The sequence below is a fragment of the Podarcis raffonei genome, chromosome 4 (assembly GCF_027172205.1).
Source record: "Podarcis raffonei isolate rPodRaf1 chromosome 4, rPodRaf1.pri, whole genome shotgun sequence".
Classification (NCBI taxonomy): Eukaryota; Metazoa; Chordata; class Lepidosauria; order Squamata; family Lacertidae; genus Podarcis; species Podarcis raffonei.
In genome coordinates, this window is record NC_070605.1 from 898,356 (window position 1) to 917,577 (window position 19,222).

General features: G+C 43.3%; 1 protein-coding gene and 1 long non-coding RNA gene across 4 annotated transcripts in view; one reads left to right on the plus strand and one right to left on the minus strand.

Moving 5' to 3' along the window:
- The window catches only part of LOC128412059 (zinc finger protein 239-like), an 89,787-nt gene that overhangs the window by 22,203 nt on the left and 48,362 nt on the right, over window positions 1-19,222 (plus strand). The gene's annotated exons all lie outside the window — the stretch shown is intronic.
- LOC128412191 (uncharacterized) lies at window positions 14,253-19,115 on the minus strand. Its single transcript, XR_008330025.1, has 4 exons — window positions 18,048-19,115; window positions 16,127-16,226; window positions 15,058-15,141; window positions 14,253-14,384 (listed from the first exon to the last, which is right to left on the minus strand). It is a non-coding gene; the product is annotated as an uncharacterized LOC128412191 (long non-coding RNA).

The window sequence follows — 19,222 nt, forward strand, 5'->3', positions numbered from 1 at the left end:
CCACGTAACACCGGTCTTGAAAGACCTACATTGGCTCCCAGTGCGTTTCCGAGCACAATTCAAAGTGTTGGTGCTGACCTTCAAAGCTCTAAACTGCCTCGGTCTAGTATATCTGAAGGAATGTCTCCACCCCCGTTGTTCTGCCTGGACAATGAGGTCCAGTGCTGAGGGCCTTCTGGTGGTTCCCTCACTGCGAGAAGCCCAGTTACAGGGAACCAGCCCAGCCAGATGGGCGGGATATAAATAATAAATTATTATTATTATTAAGACACTTAACACCGTTTCACTGATCACTTCCTATCACAAACAACAGGGAGGATGGCCTGACCTTGAACCAAGAACTCCATGCCAGCTGAGACCTAGGACCAACTGGCTAAATGCCAGGTGGCCCATGGTACCCCAAATAAACACCTATATGACTACATGGGGGATACTTTCTGCAACCCACCCCCCACTCTTTAACCCAAATCTAATTCTAACCTCTAGGTCAGCGCAATTTCACTGGTTTGATGGACAATAGAAGGTGGGAGACTCAGGGCAACCCGGACGGGCTGGCATGGAATCACCCTATATAGTAGATAAGCAAGAGGGCTGGCTTAAAAGGAATTACATTAAATGTGAGGGGGTTGGGAAACCCCATCAAAAGAAAATGCATCACCTTGTATGTACACACCATGAAACCACACATAGCCTTCCTACAATAAATACACAACCCTCCCAAACTCCTGAGCGATCCCTGCTTCAGTCAACAATGAGTTGCACCTGGCTCAGCAAAGTCCTGTGGAGTAGCCATAATACTCAGCACAGACCTGAACTTCAAAGCCACAACAGTCCTCAAAGACAAAAGAGGCAGACTCATTTTTGCTAAAGGGACACTAGATGGCAAAACTAAACTGACAGTTGGCTCCATATATGCCGCAGACCTGAAACAGCTAGAGTTCATACAAAAAACATTAAACAAGTTCCTCTCCTCCGAAGGGGAAGCAATTCCGGGCGGTGGGGGGGTGACCTCAACCTAAATATGAAAAGCATATCCCTGAAAGACACCCCCCTACAACCCCATGGGCAACCTTCCTCCGAAGGAAACCCCCAACAATTAGGGACTCTTACAAGTTGCTAAAAATGCTAAAAACAGGGGTGTCTGACATTTGGGGTGAAGAAAACCCAGGAGACACCAGCCACACATTCTTGTCTGGGCGCCATGGCACAGTATCCATCTGGACAGCATTTTTTTTATATATATAAAATTTTTATTAGGGTTTTTACATTACAAAATAGAAAAAGAAAAAATACAAAATACAAAATAAAAATAGTTAAAAACAATCTTTTCATCACATTATTTTTCATTAACTTGTTTCCCAGACCTCCCCGTACCTCCCTTTTTTGTATTCCAGTTCAATTTATTAGCTTAGCAGTTTCTTTCCCTCTTTATTCTATCCAAATCTTTAATCTTAAGTTATTATAACATTAAATTTTTACTTATAAAAAAAACCATTTTTTCATATTCTTTTACCCCATTACAGCTAGAAACCACTTACCGTATTTTTCGCTCTATAACACGCACCCGACCATAACACGCACGTAGTTTTTAGAGGAGGAAAATCCGTAGGCATGCCACCCGTAGGCATTCCCTCCATAACACGCACAGCCATTTCCCCTTACTTTTTAGGAGGAAAAAAGTGAGTGTTATGGTGAAAAAAATACGGTAATTTCAATCCAACATCATTCTAACATTCATTAATTTTACAATATCTCTGTAAATAGTCTTTAAATTTCTTCCAGTCATCCTCCACCGACTCTTCTCCCTGGTCTCGGATTCTGCCAGTCATTTCCACCAATTCCATGTAGTCCATCACCTTCCTCTGCCATTCTTCCAGGGTGGGTAGATCTTGTGTCTTCCAATACTTTGCAATAAGTATTCTTGCTGCTGTTGTAGCATACATAAAGAAAGTTCTATCCTTCTTTAACACCGATTGGCCGACTATGCCCAGGAGAAAGGCCTCTGGTTTCTTCAGGAAGGTATATTTAAATACCTTTTTCATTTCATTATAAATCATCTCCCAGAAAGCCTTAATCCTTGGGCACGTCCACCAAAAGTGAAAGAATGTACCTTCAGTTTCTTTGCATTTCCAACATTTATTATCAGGCAAATGATAGATTTTTGCTAGCTTGACTGGGGTCATGTACCACCTGTATATCATTTTCATAATATTCTCTCTTAGGGCATTGCATCTGGACAGCATTCTGCTCACACAAGGTCTGATCCCCTCAGTAGAATCAATGAACATGGGTAACATTAAAATCACAGATCACGCCCCAGTAGAAGTTACCCTCAAAATAGGAGGGGGGACACAAGCCACCCCATCATGGTCCTTCAGTCCCATCCGAACCACAAATAAACAGAGAGAGTCTCACAAAACTACTTCAAGGAAAACAATGTAGACAACAAACAACCCCCCTCCTATGGGATGCAATGAAAGCGGTCACCAGAGGAGCTTGCATAAAAGAGAAAGCATCCAGACTTCCGGGTTGGCGCCATTGTTTAATGGCGGATTCCCTCCGAGCTCCGGAGGGAATCGGCTCCGTAGCGTCTGGGTCTGGCCGCTGCGGCGAAGCGGGGACCCTTAAAATCACAGGCGCGGATGCCTGTGAACACAGAGACTCGGCGGGCACCATTTGCGCCCCCCCCAATCCGCGCCGGAGCCTTTTTAAAGGCTTCGGAGCGGAGGCAGGGTGAGGCGCGGTGCTGAGAGTACTCCCTCGCCTACGGAGTGAAGCCGCAAGCCATAGACAGAGAGCGCCAACTTCTTCCAAGACCGACTGGACTCTAAAATATAAACCCGTGAGTAATACGGAGATTGGAACGTTAAAAAACTTAATTCTGGATTTGGAACGAGCGGGAAGGGGCTAAAAAGGAAGTCACCCCCCCCTCTTTGTAAACAATTTAAAGCAAAGGACTGGGCAACTAAGGTCGAGAGAACCTGTTTCTTAGTGAAAAGATCTTGATTTCACGGTTTTGACACTATAAGGATTTACTGGAGGATAAAAAGAATTTGGGGACTGAAATTTCACCCCCCCCCGAGACCCGGGAACGTCCTAAGAGAAAGTCTGTTGCATGGAAGATTTTGACAGCTGTCAAGAGAGCTGCGAGTCAGCTAGTTGCCAGCTGGAAAAGAGAACATTGTTTCTGCTGTTTTTGTTGTTTTATTTGAAAATAACGAGGGCTGATACAAATTAACTGGACTTTTGGTTTTGAGTTGAAAGGAATATTAAGGAACTAAAATCCCCCTAGAGGGGTAATAGGGATACTACATTACAAAAATGGCTGGAGCACGTAAATTTCAAGCAGAACTGGATAGAACACTCGCTCTCTTGGGAAATTTGAAAGATGAATACAATGTTATGTCTACAAAGATATCACTACTACACTGGACAGTGAACAACAGTTTTGAGCCTGATAAGGACTTGAAACAGGAAGCCTACTTAACTGAACAAGTAAATGAAACTGAAAGTGCAGAAATGATGGAGCAAGGTGCTGTCTTTGAAGAAAATGAAGGAGAAGCAGGAGATGTGCAGGAGTTAAAGGAGAGTTACAATATGAGGCCTGACATGATGATAAAAAAGGACAATAAAAATTGGATGTGGAAAGCCTGGTCTGAATGGGAGATTATAAATCTGCGGAAGGTGAAAGCTGGAGCCTTGGGGACATCTGGATCTGTAAGAAATTTGAAACAAGAGTTGGAGCCCCCCATAGGCTTCGTGTTCAAGTATGGAAGACTGGCTGGAAGCAACAAGGATTCTGCTGGGCCGGAGCCCCTCCGAGACTTGGGGTTTAACATTAAGGACTATCAAAGAGACCGGCAGAAAGGAACTGAGAGAGATAAAAGGGCCTCGGACGTGAGGTCTCCAGGCTAAATAAATAACATAAAGACTGATGGACATTGGTTGGGGACTGGAACCGGGAAAAAGGGCGGGTGGAGGTTGGGATCCAAAGGGTACATAAGGATAATTTGTTTTTCTTTTCATTTTTAATTAGTGGTAAGGAAATTGGGTAAATCGTGGAAGGGAAATTTTGGTCGACTTTAGGAAAAAGGTTTAAGAACAATTAATGAGGTATAAGTATTGATGTGTGTTTTTAATAAGGTAAAATTGGTTTCTTCCTTTTTAAATTAATTGAAAATAAGATTGTAAAAAATAAATGGAGGAAATGGAAAAAAGAGGCAAAGTAAAATAATGGTATGTTAGAATAAATGTATAAATTAAGGTAAAGAAATAAGTTAAGGACTTGCTGAACTGATAATTTAAATTGGAATACAAGAAGGGGAGGTGTGAGGAGGTCTGAGAAATAAGGTTAAGAACAATAAGTATGAATAATTTTATGTGTTTTTTTCTATTTTTTCTTTTTTTGTTGTTTAATTTTGTTATGTATTTTTTTTGTTTATTTTTTGTTCTTGTTTAATTCTTGAAAATGCTAATAAATATTTAATAAAAAAAATAAAAATAAAAGAGAAAGCATCCCTTAAAAAACAAACCTCCTTAAAAGTTAGCAAGATAGAACAAGACATCACGGCCCTCTCATCATGCTACAAACAGGATCTAAAAAAATTCTTAAAGCTATAGAACAAAAACAGAGAGAACTAGATTCCCTAGAAATCAACAAAACAATGATCAACATTCTATACTCTAAACAATGCTTCTACAAGTATGGAGGGGAAAGCTCCAGACTATTAGCAAACAGGTGTAGGAAAAAAGCACTCAGAACAAGAATACATTGCAACACCAAAAAGGACGGCAACATAACATTCCCCCCAAAGAAATAACCTCAGAATTTGCAGAATTGTACTCCAACCTATACACCTCCCATAACTGATGAGGAACAGGAATTCATGGACAGTCTTATCACCCCAGAGGAAATAGATACAGTCCTCAAAAACCTGAAACCACACAAAGCCCCAGGGCCCAGACAGCTTTACAGCAGAATTCTATAAGAAATTCAAAGAACCCCTGATGCCCTACATGACCCACCTATTCAATGACATCATCAAAGGGGGCCCCATTCCAAAAACCTGGACCTACTCCAAGATAGTCTCCATCCCAAAACCACTGAAGTACAGCCTCAAAGTAGAATCATTCTGCCCAATCTCAATAATAAACCATGACTATAAGATACCCACATCAATCTTGGCCAACCGCCTAAAAATCTTCCTACACAAGTTAATAGTCCCAGACCAGACTGGCTTTGTTCCTGGCCGCAATATAACAGACCCCATCAGGAAACTACTGAATCTGATTGAACACAGCAAGGCAACTAAACTCCCACTGACAATTATGTTCCTAGAAATCCAAAAAGCTTTTGATTGCTTAGAGTGGAAATATATTTTAGAAGTACTAACTAACATGAAATTTGGCCCCAACTTCCTACAAACCCTCAAACAAATATACACCCGAGCCTCAGCAAAATGCAAGACTAACAATAATACCATAGCAATCCAAAGAGGCAGAAAACAAGGGTGCCCACTGTCTCCCTTCCTATTCATCCTGGCTCTGGAACCTTTAACAATCCAAATCCGAGCAGCTGCAGACATCACTGGAGTGGAAATAAAAGGCAGAAACTATAAATCAGGGCTCTTGGCAGATGACCTAGTGCTCACAACACCAGACCCCATAAACACAGCAACCTCCCTAACCGGAGAACTCAACACATTTGCAATGGTATCGGGCCTACAGGTAAATTTTGCAAAGTCAGAAGCAGTGTGCTTCAACACCCCCCTTACACCCCAAAATAATTTGCCAACGTCACCAAGATAAAACTTTGCCGCACCAGGCTCAGATACCTAGGGGTACAAACAACCAGAAACCTCAACAAATTATACCTCTACAACTACAACCCCTTGTGGTGACAAATTAACAAAGACCTAAAGAGATGGGACAACACAAACTTCACTCTCTCAGACAAAGTAGCCATGATCACCCTCCCAAAACTAACCTACCTATACCAAACCTCCCAATATGGATTCCCTCAGCCACAAGTGGCAGAAAAAACTACAAATTCCCAAAATCCAATTATTCTGGACAACAACCATATGAGAAATATGCAAAATAACTAAGCAAGTATTAGAAGTTACCCCAGAAATGGTCCTACTAAACATCTTCCAAGACAATAACGCCCACTCACATCACAAAGAGCTCATAACCCACCTACTCTCAGCTGCCGGAAACATCATAGCCAGACACTGGAGAGACCTGTCAGGAGTAAGCATGAACCAATGGTACCAAATAGTATGGGAAATAGCCTTATTAGAAAAACTAACCAATGAACTGAAACTGACACGGGGATAAATAGAAGACGCCTTCACTCTGGTATGACTCCCAACAGCATATGAATCAAGATGGCTAACCTGATCCAAAGCACCCACCCGCCCCACTCACACATGAAAACAAAGACCACCACAGCCAACCACAAACAAACAAGCACACCCTGGGCCAACCCCAACCTCTCACTACCAAAGGAACACAAGCAAATTGTAGAGAACCCACACGATTATCGCAAAGCATTGGAAGACACAAGATTTACCCACCCGGGAAGAATGGCAGATGAAGTTGATGGACTTCACGGAACTGGCGGAAATGACTGGCAGAATCCGAGACCAGGGAGAAGAGTCGGTGGAAGAAGATTGGAAAAAAATTAAAGACTATTTACAGAAACACTGTAAAATTAATGAATGTTAGAAGGATGCTGGAATGAAGTTATATGGCTTTAGCAGAAATGTTATAAAGAATTAAGTAAAAATAGATTGTTAATGGGCCAAAGGGGAAAAAAATAAGGTTAGATTGTGTTAAGATAAATTATAGGACAAAAACTGAGAAAGATGGAAAGGATTTGCTGAAATAGCTAACTGAACTAGAATACAAAAAAGGGAGGTGTGAGGAGGTCGTTGAAACAAGTAAATGAAAGATAAGATATGGAAATATTGGATGTGTTTTTAATTGTTTCTGTTTTTGTTTTGTTAAGATAAGTAGTGTTTTTTGTTTTTCATGTATTGTATTGTTTTGCTTTGTTTAACTCTTTTTCTTCTTTTTGTAATCTTTAAACTCTTAATAAATATTACTTTAAAAAAGAGAGAGAGAGAAGCCACACGAGTGACGCTGACACAAAACCCCACACATACATTAAGTAAAATAGAAACTGTGAGGAGAACCAGAGATTTTAGGGTTAATAGCTCATGGAGTGACGGCCTGCCAGTGGGGGGGGGGTGTTCACATGGGGGGGTCTGCTTTGTTATGTGAGCTTTTCACTTTCGGGGTTTTTTGCTACCATACAGGCTCTCTCTCCCGGCCTGTTTCTCTGCTGTAAATAAAGCTTCTTAGATTAGGAAGAAGCTGCCTGCTGAGTGTTTTTCTGCTTGCCTGAGATTCCTCCACACAGAGCACACACCGCGGATCGCAACGCAACACTGTGCTACACATCCTGAGCGGAGCTGAGGCGCAGCTGAAGTGTGCCGGGTGTTCAATTTCAGAGGTTATGGCTGCATAACACAACAGAAACATTGTCACCCCACCCCACCCCCATTCACCATGCCCCCACCTCTTTCCCCCTTTTCTTCCTAATTCAACACTAATGTCTCAGCAGAGGAAACTGATCTGTAGAAAATGTAACTTGAAAAAGGAGAAATTGCACATACTTTTGTAAACCAAGAAATAAAATATGTTGTGTTTTTTTTTTAAAGAGAGGCATCCCAGCCCAGAGTCTGGCTGCTGCATTGGGGACCAGTTTCCCAGTGTCTCCCAGGGCAGCTCCCCACGGAGGCCACGGCAGCCTGTTACGAAAAAGGAGCAATGCAGCAGCGAGCTCCAGATGGCTGGAAAGCCAAACAGGATGTTGATGTTTGGGACTGTACCGTGGGAACAAAGGAACAGTCTATTCATTGTACTGAGCACCGGATGTTAGCTCAGAGTGTCATCTGACCTGTACTGGAAGTACAGGGCAGGAGTTTTTCTCTCTCTCTGCTGTTGATGTTAAGAGAGTGCAGACACGTTTCTCTGTACTGCTGGAAAGACAGAAATAAAGGCATGTAAATACATTTCTGCCTGTCTCCTTCCCCTCCCTGGGGATGGCAGGGGAGGAGTGGTGTGTTCTTCTCACGCTAGAGGAGGATCGCCGATTGAGATCTCGCCTGATCTTGCCGGGAGTCGCAGACGGGGAGGTCAACAAGGAACTCAAGCCGGGTGCCTGGAGAGTGGCCAATTCCTCTGTCAAGGCTTGATTCCTACATCTGGTAGCAGATGCCGATGGTTGCTGATCCATGGGAATTCAGCGTGAGAGGTTGATGGATCGTTTGTCATCCTCTGCACCAAAGAAAATAAGATAATGTCTGCGTGCAGCCAGAAGCTGAACAGACGGCTGGACACCAAGAGGAGGAATTTCCACGCAACGGAGCCCAAAAGGTATGCTGAATTTCGGGCTAAAAGTGTGGACGCAGATTGATTCATTCTCTGGTTCACGAGAGCTGCGTTTGGGAAAACAGCTCTGAAAGCAAAGGCTTGCATACCAGGAATTCTTGTGGTTGATAAGGTTTCCTGTTCGAAGAAAGGTATGCACAGTTGCTGGGCAACGACCGTCAGTAAAGTGGAAAGTTACTGACACAGGGGCTGGCTCAGTCAGAGCCTGGGAAGTGGAGTTGTTTTGGCTATCTTTGCAAGGACTTTGAGACAGCTTGCAGTTTGCCTGCCTGAGTAGGCAGTAAACAACCCAGAAAAGACTTTTGGATTTTACAGGCTCGAGAGTGAGAGCTGAGACTTGGATTCAAAATGGATGCCAAGAAGGGGGGAGGTTTACCTTATCCACCTCCCCTAACTAATGACAATTATTCATCTTGGTCTGTAAAGATGAAGGCCCTGCTGCAGAATCAGAGGGTCTTTGAGGTGATTGAGAACCCCATCCCTGCAGTTCCAACGCGAGGTTGGGAATCACAGAATGTAAAGACCAGGACGGCTATAATTCTGTGTGTCTCAGATTGCCAATTGGTGCATATTCAGAATTTAGAGTATGCGCGAGAGATTTGTGAGACGCTGCGTAGAACACATCAGAGGGATGCTGGTTCTTCAGCGTTGCTGTATTTTGAGAAGCTGACCAATCTGAGGCTTGCGCCTGATGGAGATGTTCAAGCGCACCTGACAGAAATGAAATATCTGCGCCAGCAGATGGTGGAACGCAATTTCCGTCTGCAGGAGGAAGTGTTTTGCTTCATGATGATAAACAGCTTAAATCGGACTTACAAAACCGTTGCCAGTCAGCTTGGTTCCCTCCCGGCTCAAGATTTGACCGTGGAGAGGGTGTCTGCTGTTGTTTTGAACGAACAGGACAGGCTTGCTGCACTGGAAGTAAAGGACAGGAGGAGGGAGGAACGGAGTTCTAATTCCCCCGCTAATGTGGCTACTGGAGAGGATGCTGTAGCTTTGAACGTTGTCCGATGTTACAATTGTGGACAGGCTGGGCATCTTCAGCGGAACTGTAAGAAGCCACGCCAGCCAAAAGGAGCTAAGGGCTGCTCAGCAAAGCCTGAGGCATCAGGCAAAAGTCATACCAAGCCTTCGGTGAAACCTGCAAAGGCTTTGATGGCGAAAGGAACCACGCCAGATGTTGGGAACTCGTTTGTAATCGACGCGGGGAGTACCGTTCATATGTCCCCACACAAAGGACTCTTTTCAACGTTTAAGAAGCAAAGCTTCGCTGTGAAACAGGCCAACGGTCAGGAGCTGGAAGCGACCGGGATAGGGACTGTGTATCTTAAGAGTCTGAACTTGACTATAAACAATGTTTACTTGGTTCCTGAACTGAAGTTCAATCTGCTGAGTGTTTTGCAGATTGCAAAGAAAGGACTGAAACTGTCCTACGATGCTGAGAGCTGCAAGATCTTCAAAGATGGAGAGTTTTATCTTTCTGCCAGAGAGAAAGGTGGACTGTATTTGTTGACTTATGCACAAAGTGATTACATGGAATGTAATTCATCTGTGTTTAACCTACTTTCTCTTGCAGGTGTGACCAAGAAGGTGACCAGGGTCGACAGAGCATTTCAGCGAGTGTATGCTGATGTGATTGGTCCTCTAGCACCATCTAGAGGCAATGCAAGATTTTATCTTGTGTGTGTGGATCATTTCTCTAACTTTGTCTGGATTTATATGTTAGAGAAACCGCAACAAGCCTTGGATAGATTTCAGGAGTTTTGTGACAAGGTTAAAAATATGCATGATGCTAACATTGATTTTCTTTTCACAGATGAAAAGCAGATTTTCCTTTTACAGGATTTCCAGGAGTTCCTGCAGAAGAAAGGGATAAGACACAAGGTTGCTGTTTCAGCGGAAGTGTGGAACAGGGGTGTCTGTGTACGGGTGAACAAAGAATTGCAAAAGGGGATGAATGCGCAATTGCTTAGTTCACATCTGCCACATGAGTACTGGGCGGAGTCTCTAATGTCGTATAATTATACGTGGTTGAGAAAGGTTTCAAAAGAGTTGGGAAGTTCTCCTTTTGAGAAACTGTTCCATAGAAAACCTTCTGTTGCCCATTTCAAGGTTTTTGGGTCTCATGTGAGGACAGAAGCTCCAGGTGGAGTAAAGAATGCCAGAGGCATTTTTGTGGGATATGAAAAGGGTCTCTACAGAGTAATTTTGTCTGAATCTGGTCAGGTGATTCTCACAAAATTTCTAGAGAGTGCTCCTGAACAGGAGAGAGTGATAGTACACACATTTCCCACTGAGGACGATTCAGATGATGATGATGATTTTACAGATTACAGTGGTACTGAGAGCGACACTGATAGCTCGGAGAGCTCAGTTGTCACAGTCATTGAGAGGAAATCTCACACAATGGATAGGTCTTCACAGGTGAAGGATGAACCACTGTTTACTATTGGAACTGGTTCTCCAAAGAGTCCTGAGACTGAACCAGTGAGCAGAGAGGATCAGCACCTCATACGAAGGTCTGAGAGAGTTACAAAGGGTCAACCACCCAAGAGGTACTCAAAAGAGTTTGCTAACTTAGCTGTTGCATGTGTTGCTGTTGTACACAACCGAGGACAGGTTGGAGCTGTGTCTAAGTCAGAGACAAAGACACAACAGGGAGTTGCTAGCCAAGGTAATGCAGATGCACTCATTCCTTGGAAGCCAGACAAACAGAGAGGCACACTGGGGAAACCAGTGGCGGGGAGTTCCAAGGGTGGAACTGTAACAACAGGGGAGTGTGTATGTGTATAACAACTGTTTGTTTTCTTCTCTGGATCACGCTTTGCTTGCCGCAACACACATTGATTCTTTTGGGGGAGGATGTTACAAAAAAGGAGCAATGCAGCTGAGTGCTCCAGATGGCTGGAAAGCCAAACAGGATGTTGACGTTATGGGACTGTACCGTGGGAACAAAGGGACAGTCTGTTCAGTGCACTGAGCACCGGATGTTAGCTCAGAGTGTCACATGATCTGTACTGGAAGTACATGGGAGGAGTTTTCACTCTCTGCTGTTGGTGATGAGAGAGAGCAGTCACGTTTTCTCTGTACTGCTGGAAGGACAGAAATAAAGGCATGTAAATACATTTCTGTCTGTCTCTCTCCCCTCCCTGGGAATGGGAGGGGTGAAGTGGTGTGTTCTTCTCACGTTGAGAAGGATCGCCGATTGAGACCTCGCCTGGTCTTGCCGGGAGTCGCTGACAGGGAGGTCAACAAGGATTCAAGCCGGGCACCTGGAGGGTGGCCAATTCCTCTGACTTTTGGTTTGATTCAACACTCGCAGCGGGGGGGGGGGCTGTCATCGACTTGTCAAGGGGTTAAATGAGGTGTGCAAAGGGAACGCATTGTTCTGATTGGCTAAAGCATGGCCATAGGAATAAACGGGGATACAGAAACACACACGGTCTACTCATAATAGGTATGGAGTGTGAATAGGCATAGCAGAGAAAATACAGAAATATATTTGAGCTTATTTCGCTCGTGGAAAGGAAGGGAAAGAGGCACTTTATTGGGGTTTGGGGTGGAGTGTGGTGCTTGTGAGACATTGAAGGGTCCTTGTGGGAGTGGGCTCCCTTGAGGTCATCGCCTCGGACCCAGTGGTAGTCAGTAAATGGGTAGAGGAAAGTATGCCCCCCCTCTTCCGTATCAGTTGGCAAAATACCGCATTTCCTCTGATATGTTTTGAGCTGCAGCAAGTATTTGGAAGTCTAAAAGATTAGAAACGGTTTAAGGCAGGAGCATCTGAAATAACAATCTGCAAATCCTAAGAAACCATTTTCAAACATTTTGAAACGCTCTAGCCTAAAACGAGGAGCAGAGCTCCAGGACGGGGTTCTTATGAATATGAGGGCACATTTGATTCTCTGTGGCTGAGATCACCAATGAAAAGTCTCTGGAGAATCCTGCGGCTGGATCAGACCAAAGACCCATGCAATCCACTATCCTATTCTCATATTAAAAGTGACTCATGAAGTATCTCTGATGTTCCCCTCCTATGTCCTCCTTTTCTGCTGGGAATCACAGAGTCACAACGCAATTCCTCCCTGAATCCCACAGTAGAGCCAAATATACAAAGAATACTTTGCAGTTTTCAATTATGCTTTGTGAGATCTAAGAAAATACAGGCACCCAAACTCTTTTTCTGATGAATATTGGGTTGCATTCCCTATAGTTCTAAAGAGGACGTTATGTAAGCGCAGGAATTTCTCTTTGTGCAATGCAATCTTCAGCCCCCTTCCCTCCAATCTGTTCTGAAGTTTCCCCCACCCCAGAGAGCAGCTTTGGTGATGGCATGCAGGGAGAAATGGGGGGAAGGTTCCCTTGTGCTAGTGCTAAAATCTTGCACTAGCACAAACATTGTGAATTGCAGTGTGATGGGGAAGGACAGCATTTCTAGTGGGGAGGTGTGAGAATCACAACTGTCTGCTTTTCTTCCTGCTGACCAATGAAACAGTGATGAACTCTATTGGGTGCTGAGTTTCATTGAATACATGTATGGCTCAAGCAATATGAACCCCAAATTTAACTACAGGAATTGAAATCTGTTTAAATGAAACCTGTTTTAGCAAAAGTGAGGATTTGTATATAAAATGCTTACCATCCTTGTCCATATAGTTTGAATCAATCCCAACCACAAAGGTTCGAATCATGTTCATTGCCTCTTGGAACTCTGCTCTTTTTTCCACTTCCTTCTTATCTAAAAGGTAGAAAAGAAATGAAGAAAATGTGTTCTAGCCCACTAGTCTGATGAGCTGTGCAAGCGGGATACTTGGTTTCAAACTGCTATTAATATTTAATATTAAATGCTGACTTGTAACAGGTCCCGGGAGAAGGGCGAAGAAAAAACCAAATCAACAAAAACAAGAATATGACTTCTATTAATATTTTCTGCTCCAAACCCTTATACTGAGGTTTCTTATGCCTTGATTGTGGCTGCCCTGGTGGCTGGGGTTCTGTTTCCATGGCTGGCCTTCCTCAGAGAGCGTTAGATTTTTGGTTGTCTAGATACACCTGTCCTCTTTGTCCTACAGACTTGCATTTGCCAGGCTGCCTCATGCTCTGCCATATGCTTAAAATATGCAAATTCTTGGATCATTTGACTCCCTCCCTCCGAGCTTTGCTTACTTTGGAGTGCCCTTAAAAAACGAACTCGCTAGGCAAATAGGCCATGTGTTCATCTATCCAGTGCTATTTTTCTAGAAAAAGAGGCACTCAAACTCGCCATTAATGCCTCCCTTGTTCTCTTAGAATGGAAACATCAACCACCTGAGGGGGCCGTAACTGAGTCCTGGTGAATTCCGGCTGAAAAAAGCCCTGCATATATCTCGATATTTAGGGAGGCTCTGGACCCACCCACTTTGGCCATGGCCTTATCCTTTGCAGCCTGTTTTCCCCAAACACTTTCCTTGAAGGAACTGGAGCCCTAGCAGAGGGCAGGGCGCAGAGGACCAGAAATGGGGGCTCTCCCACAGCAAATGAGGATTAGTGGGGAAAGGAGGAGAGAATTGCAAGCTGGGAAAGGGAATTGTCCAGGATGTCCCAGGGACTTGTGTTAGCCTGTGCTTCTGTTCCAAGTGCTGGAACTCACTTATTCAGGGAGAACAAAACAGTGCCATTGCTCTCACTGGGTGACAGCTGGAACTCCCTCCCTGGTATAAAAGAGAGATGAAAGGGGTAAATGGAAGGTGCATCCTGCCATCTCTTTTTGGAAATGCTATTGGCATTAAAATAAAGCCCGTGTTATTAGTTGCTAAGTCCGCCAATTGTGTACTTACACAGAATGAAAACCAGCAGTGTCATGACAGTAAAGATGAAAATCTCAAGAACGATCAATCTTTCACCCACTGGAGATTTGAAGAAAGTAAGCAAGTCCTGAAAAGCAGATGCTTGAAGAAAGAAAATCCTGCTTTAGCCATCAGTAGCCAACATACCATTGCCACTCCAGGAAAAAGGGCTTCCATATGCTGTGGAAGCCATCAGCCAGAGACACTCAACTGTTCAGGAGGTGGGCACTTGGGAGGATAAAAGCAGGTGGAGGGAGCAAGGCGAGATGCCTTGCTGCTTGAGGAAACTTTTCTGACCAATGTCTGGATCAGAAGACAGGAGCCTTTGATACTACTTTCTGCCCCCCAAGCAAATGACAAGATTCTCCCTCCAAACACATAATTCCACATACAGAAGCTGGGCTGGGCTGGCCTTTGGCTCTTATCTCAATGTGGCTAATGGGGCAGCAGACTAACTGAGGTGGTGCAGTGCAGTTTGTGTGGTCTGCACATCTCTACCCACCCCAGACCTGCTACCTGAGGCAACTGCCTCATTCTGCCTAATTGTACAGCCATTCCTGACCGCACACACTAAAGGAACACAGCAGCCAGCAGCAAAGAGTAGGCTCACGCCTGGGGTTTCTATGGGGCTTAGTGGATCTCTGGCACCCAAAGAGCTGCGTGGGCTTTACTTGGCACTCCTCCCTGGCACAACATGACTGGCTCCACTCCCTGCCCGTCTCCCCATCAACTTCCCACGCATTCCTTATCCCCTATGACTGTGCTGTATACAGACCACCATTTTCATTTGCTTTTGCTTTACGCTTTCTGGACGCTGAAAGCTTTGTGGGCGTTGGCTTCACCATCCTCTCAGATGTGTCTGTGAAACAACAAACTATTATAACATGGAGGATAAGACCATGAACACATTGCTTGGATGCTGGGGGGGGGGGGTTCCCTTCCAAGCTCAGAGTATAAGTCTCTTGTCAAGCATGAAAGTTCACAATATTCTCTTTGTTGTCCTGCACTTAAACTCCCCATTTCAAGAACATAATTTTTAAAATAGATGCACGTCTACAAATGTCAAGGATTTCATCGGTACAAAGTTGAAATGGGCAACAACTTCTGGCCAAAAATGGGTCTCAATGAGGCATTTCCAACATTAAACTTTGGCGTCTGTCAGGATCAGACAATCCTTTCCCATAAAGACATTGTTGAGTCCAATATGACTGAAATGTCTTTTTCTTTTGCTGGATCAATCTCCATTTTAAAAAGATGTTCCATATGGATTCAAAGGCATTTAAAAAAATGTTTTAGATAACATAGCTTTCTCATTTGCATCTTATTCCTCTCTAAGCTCCTGGGCATCTAGTTTATAGGACTTCAGTAAGCATTTGCAAGCAACAGTTATGGGTTTGATCCATCTTTTCTCTCTATATTCATTTTATGGGGTAAATCAAATTTGGGGCAATCTTCTTTGTGGAAGAAACGGGTTGATTGTAAGATCTGTACACTAGATCAGCTGATAAATCAGATGGAGAATTTTTGGTTCTTTTTAAAATTGCAGCTGAAATCTCAGTTACTGCTGTGTGCTGAAAAGAAATATCTTGCTTTGCAACATTTGTTGGTGTTTATTTATAGGCTATCTGCCCTCAGGCTGAAAGTGGCTTCCCCATAATACATTACCAGATGTTCACCATTTAATAGACTGTGTGGGATCTATGAGGTCTTCAGATGTTCCTGGGTGCCAACTCCCTGCATCACAGGCATCACGGTCAATGTTTGGGGATGACAGGAGTTGCAGACCAGTAACATCTGGAGGGCAACATGTTCCCCATTGTTGATACATTTAATTATGGAATTACCTCCTGATCATCAGAAAAGATGGAGTACTAGATCCCATCTCAGTTGGATGCATATAACGCCATTTGAGTCTAGCAAGACTTTGGAGACCATCAGTTGGACCTGGAAAAGAAGCAGAGAGAAGCTCTTACCCAGGCTCTCCAAGTGTGCCATTTTGTTTTCTTTTTGCAAAGACCCAGCCTGACATCTGGTGCTGTGGCTTAAAGGAAGGAAGGAAGGAAGGAAGGAAGGAAGGAAGGAAGGAAGGAAGGAAGGTAATGAATGTTAGAAGGATGTTGGAATGATGTTATGTGGCTTTAGCAGAAATGTTATAAAGGATCTGGGAAAAACTGACTGTTAATTGGTGAAAGGAGGGAAAGTAAAGTTACATTATATTAAGATAAATTACAGGACAAAAATTTGAAAAGATGGAAAGGATTTGCTGGAACAGATAATCGAACTAGAATACAAAAAAGGGAGGTGTGAGGAGGTCAAGGAAATAAGCTAATGAAAGATAAGCTATGGGAAGATTCGCTGTATTTTTCTTTTTTGCTTTTTTAATGGATTTTATTTTTTGTTTTTTCTTTCTTTTTCTCATTCTTGTTTTTTCTTTATTGTGATGTGTTGTATTGTTTTTGTTTAAAATGGTGTTTTTTGCTTTTTCTTTCTGTAACCTTTAAAACTTTAATAAATATTATTTTTTTTAAAAAAAAAGGAAGGAAGGAAGGAAGGAAGAAGGCTGTTGTCTAATCCCGTTTTGAAGCCATCTGAGCTAGCAGCCCTTGATATGCTAGCAAATGGGTTTCCCAAAGACTTGTATTTTCTGGATCATGATCTAGATCTGGATTGACAAACTGGGCCCATGAATCAGAGCAGGGCACCTGTATTGCCAGGGAATAAAACAGAATGTGGTGCTCCTGGTTTGCGATGGAGTTGTAGCTTTAAGGTAAGGAACGTGGCTGTTTGAGAAGAAGTGAAAACAACTTCATGGCTTGGCCAGCTATCAAACACCTGCCTGCATGGGGGAAGGAAGGAAGGAGAAGCCAGTTGTCTGGGAACAAGGAAACTAGCCTTATTTTGACTGCAGAGATAAAGAAATAATGCAAATGAAGGCTCATGCCCACACGTGTCGACTCCCAGGCCAGATCAAAGGATGAGAATGGGATTACATCATTAATTACATCTGTTGCCAGCTTATAATAATTTATTATTTGTACCCCGCCCATCTGGCTGGGTTTCCCCAGCCACTCTGGGCGGCTTCCAACAAAGATGAAAAATATCACACATTAAAAACTTACTTGAACAGGGCTGCCTTCAGAGAACAGGGCTTGGCATGAGACTTTCACTATGGACTATATAATGGCCAGCAGCTGAAGGAGACAGTGAGATCTTGATACATTATTCTATGCTCCATTCCAGAATGTGAAGAGAAAGGCTGTCTGCCAGTCTGAAGCCTTCCAGATCTCCATCGGCTGGGGAGACATGAAGAACTGAACCTATTCTATCCATATTATTATTGTTGTTTCCCAAGAACTTTTGCTTCTTGGTTATATTGCTAGCTTTGTAGTTTATTCCAGTTGCTGTTGGCTTTACATTAGACTCTGTCCTACGTTGCTGATCAATTTCTTTGCTAATGTTAACCAATTAATAAAAGTTTGTCGCTACCTAAGAGTCTGTCAGTCCTCCGTCCAGTGGTATCCAAAGAGTGCTTGCCTGGGGGTTGCCATTGGCCAAACAGGAGGCCCTGGCCAGACAGCACCTGTACACAGTCCTAGAATGTTCCACCACTCAGTTTCATTGGATGATCCTGAGTTCTAGTATTTAAAAGAGAAAGACCACCTGTAATTTAAAAAAGTTTCCTATCATTTCCCTTCTTAGCGACCTTTTGGCCCTGGAATGAGACCCTGCAAATATCATAGCTTGTAATGAAAGTGTTAAACCCACCTCGCCTCTTTCTGTTTTGATAACTTGTTGTTGTCGTCATGGAACAATCTTTTCTCTACTTTCTTCATAAGGTTATTTCACCTTCCCACTGGCTAAGAACCACCTCCCTTGTGACGTCAGGTACTCCAGAACTCCTCCCATTTAGTCTATATCATTTCTTGATTGGCTCCTCATCATATCCAATCAGCATTTGTTATACCACCTATTTTTTCAAATGATTTTACATTTTATTTTTTATTTAGGTTGGGTACATACATTACCTTCAAAGCATATCCCTCAGAAGAATCCTTACTCCTCATAAACTCTGCTAGTAATATTGGAAAGCTTCCTATCTCAGCACTTGTACCAGGAAATATGGCAAAATGCATTAGTATAAATCTTCACTTGCAAAGTTAAAGCACAAAGAAAAGGAACAGACACAGTCAAATTTCAACATGTTTGGTTTACATTTATTGAATGTATCATCATCAAAACAAACATGGCACCAATGCTCTTTTTCCAGAAAAAAGGGTGCCAGAACAGACTCTTATAATGGTGTCCACCTGAGAGGTGTCAGAACTGAGCCCTGCATGCAACTGACCTTCAAGAGAGGGTAACTCATGGAGAACTGAACTTGGATTGAAAGATAGATCTGCACAAACTCAGAATTGGACTCTGCTAATAACAAGGCCAGTGGAAGTGATGATATTCCAGCTGAACTATTTAAAATTTTAAAAGATGATGCTGTTAAGGTGCTACACTCAATATGCCAGCAAATTTGGAAAACTCAGCAGTGGCCAGAGGATTGGAGAAGATCAGTCTACATCCCAATCCCAAAGAAGGGCAGTGCCAAAGAATGCTCCAACTATCGCACAATTGCACTCATTTCACATGCTAGCAAGGTTATGCTTAAAATTCTACAAGGAAGGCTTAAGCAGTATGTGGACCGAGAACTCCCAGAAGTGCAAGCTGGATTTAGAAGAGGCAGAGGAACCAGAGACCAAATTGCAAACATGCGCTGGATTATGGAGAAAGCTAGAGAGTTCCAGAAAGACATCTACTTCTGCTTCATTGGCTATGCAAAAGCCTTTGACTGTGTCGAACACAGCAAACTATGGCAAGATCTTAAAGAAATGGGAGTGCCTGATCACCTCATCTGTCTCCTGAGAAATCTCTATGTGGGACAAGAAGCTACA